This window comes from Anabrus simplex, chromosome 1 (genome assembly GCF_040414725.1).
Source record: "Anabrus simplex isolate iqAnaSimp1 chromosome 1, ASM4041472v1, whole genome shotgun sequence".
NCBI classification, from domain to species: Eukaryota; Metazoa; Arthropoda; class Insecta; order Orthoptera; family Tettigoniidae; genus Anabrus; species Anabrus simplex.
The window spans coordinates 1,440,176,178-1,440,182,694 of record NC_090265.1 but is presented as its reverse complement, the minus strand read 5'-3'; positions in this window follow the sequence as shown (position 1 = coordinate 1,440,182,694).

The following is a 6,517-nucleotide window of genomic DNA, read 5'->3' as shown; positions in this document are numbered from 1 at the left end:
TGAAATACTCAATCAAATCAAAACCACACATTTTCTCACTTTTAATGAACAGAACTACGCTGCCGATCTAACAGTCCAAAGTTGCAGAGCTGTAATGACCAGACCGCAGACAGCCATGATCCGTGAACACTCTTGGTCTTTTTTTGGCAGTGGGGGGAGGGGGGGGTTGTCGGGTCTAATAGGGAAGAGTCCCAGGGCCAAACCTATGCCCTTTTAGTAATCTGTTTCGTAGGAGTACCCGATGAGTCGGAAAATCTCAATTCACTACACTGGCGCGGAAAATCTATCTGACTTAGAGGTAAATTTTCCTCCAAGCAGAGAAGAAACCTCCTCTTCACTGCTAATTTGGAATGAAATGAATGTACAAATTAGTAAAAGGGAAGAGGAAGAAGCTCTTCAAAAAAAATGCCTCTTTTCAGGGTTGAATTTTGAGTTATTTAGTGAACTGTGGTGCTATAATTTGGAATATGCCTAAATTGTAATTCTAGACGAGGTCATACTACTAATACTACTAAGTGAGCCTCTCTACAACTACTTAAAGAAGACTGTCATCTTATCTTAACACATTCGACTTTCGCTCCTTCAAGCCGGATAAATACGACTATAGATAGCTGAACACCCTTCCTTGCTCCACAGCTACTTAAAGAAGACTGCTGTCTTAACATACAAAATTAACATCTCTAACAGTCTAGCAACTTTACTTTTTTCTTATCCTCCAATAGGATTATTCAAGGAAACACATTTCTACTTCAATATAAAGATTGAGCTGTTTATCGCTCCACCCTCAACAGGTTTTGGGCGCACTGACTCAGCGCTCCGGAGTGTACTCTTGTGAACTTGTGGCATGCAACTTGATACTACAGTTTTAACCAAGGACATTCTTATAATTTTATGTTAGACAAACACCTACATTGATATCCTCTTTTTATGATTTGTAAAAACAATCAGGATCCTGATTATTCACCTTACAGGTTTGAGTTTGAGGTTGATGATTCCCTAAAAATGGGTGAAACATGTCCCTTGTAACCTTTTATGATAAATTCTTAATTTACTAGATCTCTCTGTATTGAATAGGTGGATATTAAAATAACACTTCTAACATACTTTGTATTTAAGTGGTATGTTCCGAGCTGTCAGTCGAGAGATGGAGTGGAATGAAATCAGTAGACGAATAAGTTTGAGTGGTGTTTTTAAAAGTAGGAAAGATCACAATATGAAGATAAAGCTAGAATTCAAGAGGACAAATTGGGGCAAATATTCGTTTATTGGAAGGGGAGTTAGGGATTGGAATAATTTACCAAGGGTGATGTTTAATAAATTCCCAATCTGTGAAATCATTTAAGAAAAGGCTAGAAAAACAACAGAAAATCAATCTGCAACATGGGCGACTGCCCTAAATGCAGATTAGTGACTGATTGAGTTATTGATCGAGTAAGTGGACTTCTGTGCTTGTAAGCTCCATGGCTAAATGGTTAGCGTGCTGGCCTTTGGCCACAGGGGTTCTGGGTTCAATTCCTGGCAGGGTCGGGAATTTTAACCATAATTGGTTAATTCCGCTGGCACCGGGGCTGGGTGTATGTGTCGTCTTCATCATGATTTCATCCTCATCACGATGTGCGGGTCGCCTACAGGCGTCAAATCAAAAGACCTGCATCTGGCAAGCCGAATTTCGTTTTTGGGCACTCCCGGCACTAAAAGCCATATGCCATTTCATTTTTGTGCTTGTAAGAATCAGCAGTTATGAATACATTCTTCATGCATACGGCTATTCACCGCTACATATATGAAGGTAGGGGCACTAGATACGTAATAGACTATATCATAACAGACTTGGAATTCAGGAAATGTTAGGAATGTGAGGGTATTCTGGAGATTTTCTGATGATACAGACCTCTATCTGAACTATAATGAAATACGTATCTCTCTAGGCCTAGGGTAGAGGAAGCGAAATCTGTCTGCAGATGAATAACGGTAGAAAATCTCTAAGATGAGGAAATTAGAAGTACATTGATATGATTAGTGAAAAGTTTCAAACAATAGGTAGTAAGGAGGTTCAGGATATAGAAAGAGAATGGGTGGCAAACAGGGATGGTGTGGTAAAAACAGGAAGGGAATGCCTAAGAATAACTGTGTGTAAAGAAGGAAGAAAGCAAACATCTTGGTGGAATGATGAAGTGAGAGCATCATGTAAATGTAAAAAGAGGAAGTATCAGAAATTGCTTCAAACAAGGACTGATGCATATAGGGAATTGATGTTATGAAAGAAACAAAGCCAAACAAAAAAATTGTTGAATTCAAGACAGTTATGGGAAGATTTTGCTAATAACCTGGAAAAGCTAGGTAAAGCAGCAAGGGAACCTTTCCAGGAAGTAATAAATAGTCTTAGAAATGGTGGGGAAACGGGAATAAATAGTGTGTTTGGTAAATCAGGTGAACTCATAACAGATCTCAGGGAATCACAGGTAGAAGGAATATTTTGAAAATCATCTCAACGTAAAAGGACATCTTTCTGGTGACGTCACAAACAACTGAGCTCATGGGGATGAAGACAATGATGTTGGTGATTTTACGCTTGAGGAATTGGAAAGGACGGTAAATAAACTCCATTGTCACAAAGCAGTACGAATAGATGAAAGTAGACCTGAAGTGGTGAAATATAGTGAGAAGGCAGGATGAAATGGCTTCATAGAGTAATAGGATTAGCATGGAATGTTAGTAAGGTACCTTCTGATTGGACAAAAGCAGTAACTGCACCTAACTGTAAGCAAGGCAAGAGGAAGGATTGCAAACAACTACTGAGGTATTTCATTGATCACTATACAGGCAAGGTGTTCACTGGTATTTTGGAATGGAGGGTGCGATCAATGTTTAAGACATAAATTGGATGAAAACCAGTTTTTGATGATGATACTTGTTGTTTAGGGGCCTAATATGTAGGTCATTGGTCCCAAACCAGTGTGGTTTCAACCCAAAAGGGGCTGTCAGGATCAGATTTTCAGTATGCGCTAGGTAACTGAGAAATGCTACGAGAGGAAAAGACAGTTATGCTATGTTTTATAGATCTAGAGAAGTCATATGTCAGAGTACTGAGGGAAATGATGTTAGCCATACTGGGGGACTATGGTATTAAGCAAAGATGATTATTAAAAAAACCAAAAGGCATGTATTGGGTTGTTGTGGGAACTGATGGCAGAATTAGTTAGTTCTTGGTTCAAGGGCTGTAATCTTTCACCTTTGTTGCTCATAGTTTACATGGATCTCTACTGAAAGGTATAGTGTGAGGGAGAGATTCAGTTAGGTGGAAATGCAGTAAGGAGTTTGGCCAATGCCAATGATTTGGTCTTAAAGGCAGATTGTGCTGAAAGTTTGCAATCTAATACCTTAGAACGGGAAAACTGGTGCAATGAGTATAATATGAAAATCAGCCTTTCCAAGATTTCAGTGATGTCAGCAGGTAAGAAACCTAAAAGATTTGAATGTCATGTTGGAAATACAAAGCTGGAACAGGAAGTCAACTGTATTCTGCAAGAACAAAGTCAGCTCCCGGATGAAACTATCTTTACACCTGCCTGTTTTCACACCAACTTTCCTCTAAGGGTGTGAAAGCTGGGTGGACTCAGGATATCGTTTTCAAAAATTAGAAGTAGCAGACATGAAAGTAGCAAGAATGATTGCTGGTCCAAACAGGTAGGAACAATGGCAGAAGGGTACTCGGAATGGGGAGATAAAGGCTAATTTGTGAATGAAGTTGACTGACAAAGAGCTGTATGCATACACCGCCTTCTGTGGTGGGGTCATGTGAAGCAAATGGAGGAGGATAGATTATTTAGGAGAATTATGGACTCAGTCATGGAAGGTATGAGGAGTAGAGGGAGACCAAGATGATGATGGCTAGACTCAGTTTCTAATGATTGCAAGATAAGAGGCATGGAACTAAACAAGGTCACAGCGCTAGTTACAAACAGAGAATTGTGGCAGCGTTTAGTAAATTCACAGCGGCTTGCAGACTGAATGCTGAAAGGCATAACAGTCTATAATGAAGATGTATATATGTAAATTAAATGTTTTTAGGAGCACGTGCACTTGCCTGGCAGAACTTGCAGAATCTTTCAGACATTTAGCTATGGTTCTGCTTTATATAAACAAAGAAAACACTTCCTCCAAGACAGATACACCACAAGCCTTGAGGAGTCCAAGTTCCACAAGAGTTACAAAATGAAATTATTCCAAAGGAAAATGAAATTAAAATTACAGGTCTGTTCCCTGAGAAAAGTTTATAATATCCTGTGTCAGCTTCTGCTTTAAAGTTAGATGACAATTAGTACTCCCTTTACTTAAAAAAAAAAAAAAAAAAAAAAAAACAAAAAAAAAAAAAAAACAAAAAAAAAAAAAAAAAAAAAAAAACAAACAAACACAAAACTGAAATGGAGCGTGAATGTAAAAATGTAATTAATTATTTGTTAGGATCAGTAGAGAATTCGTTATCAGAATAATGTGTAAATGTAACAAAGGAATTTCTTGAAAGACAGGATACAGTTCAGGCCTTTAGATGATGAACAGTTCTATTTTAAAAATGTGTGAATTAATGATAAGGCACTAGAAAGTTCTATAACTACTAGCAGACAGACAGACAGACAGACAGACAGACAGGACAGACAGGACAGACTGGTTTCAGGAAAGATAATCTTATATTTTGGTGAGTAGCAAGCCACACAGAACTGAAGTTAGAAGAGAAAATATTGATGGCCTGGGCGGTTTCTTGTTGACAGATCTGCGTATTGTAGGCGTTGGATTTTGGGGATGTCCTTTTATTCTCGATGAAGTGAATAGTGCAAATTCTTGATGAGGGCATGGATTCATGTGATGACCCATCAGGACTGAAAATCATATTGTCGCTTCACCGGTAAAAGGTTGTAATCCACAAAGCTCTTCCTATCCATTATTCTCCTTAAGACTGGTCATGCCTCCCAGCCACATATGGATATGCAGCCCATCAGAACAATGTCCGTTGCGTTTGTTTTGCTGTGCCGACGAGTAAACGAAAATGAACCTAACATGCATTATACAATAGGAGTGCGTAATACGTAATGCAAGCATACATTCGTATAGTACGGTACAGTAAGGTTAATTTTCCTTTACACATGGGCATAGGGAAATGAACACCACAAAATTCGTTCTGATGGACTGCATAACCATATGTGGCTGGGAGGCGTGACCTGTCTTAAGGAGAATAATCGATAGGAAGAGCTTTGTGGATTACAACCTTTTACCGGTGAAGCGACGATATATAAAAGTATGTAATACGAATGCAACAACAACGATTATGTAAAACACAACATTACCAAACAGCAAGCAGAGATAACACTGAGAAAAGCAGAAATGAAGAGTCGTGATGATACAAGGCAATACATTATAAGATAGCAGAATCTAGTACCCAGAGGGGCAATGTGGTGGAAAATTATTCAGGTTCGATAAATCGTCAATCAGAGAAAATAAGAAACTCCTTCTGTCCTATGTAATATACACCTAACTAAACCAACCTTACTACCAGCAAAGGAAAGAAAGACTATGATGATGATGCTTGTTGTTTAAAGGGGCCTAACATGTAAGGTCATCAGCCCGCAAAAGAAAGAAAGAGGTAAGACTTAAACATGAGTTTATTAAAAATCAAAGGTTTTAATGAAAGATAAATAAATTCATAACAAGGAAAAAGGCTGAAGGCTGTCAATGTATCACCTTCCTAGTGAACTTCATGAGATAATACAATTAGTGTACTTCAGTACCAGAGACTGGCTAGGGTCCCCACTCATTCTTTCATGAGGAGAAAAATATTGGCTTAACATCCCATTTACCTCAGAGATGATATATTTCAATATTATTCCAAAATAATATATAATGCACCACAGAGAAGGTACAGACCCCGCAGAAAAAAAAAAAAAGCTCCTCAATAATGACTTAAGGCAAAGAAGAAGAAGAAAAAAGAGGCAGAACTGCGTCACATGTGGACGAATATCAAATGAAAGGAAAAAGGTAAGGATTTGTGTACAAAAATAAAATAGTTATCTCCAAAAGAACCCAAAAGTAAAAGGATAAGGTTACTGCTAGATCACAAAGGCAAGACACAAATGGGATATAAGGGTGGGTCAGAAAATAAAACATTAATTCAAAGTAAAACAAAAACTAAAGGTGGGATAAATCTCCTTCATTGCGTACCAAAATATAATCTATTCCACTCAACTGCATGACAAACATACAAAAATTGGGCATCTTACAGATTCAAAGTGCCATGTAGAAATGCACCAAAAGTCATTCAATATAATACCAGGGATAATACTGTAGACTGGCCCAAATTACCAGACTAGATATGTACAAAACTATGACCTACATAACCACCACGTCTCAAGGAAACATCTTTAATGATAAAATGCCACATAGGCATTTATAAAGCACACTTAAGAGACCTTAAGATGAGCCAAGCATGACATCGATGAAATCCCTGCCAAGACATCCAAAATAC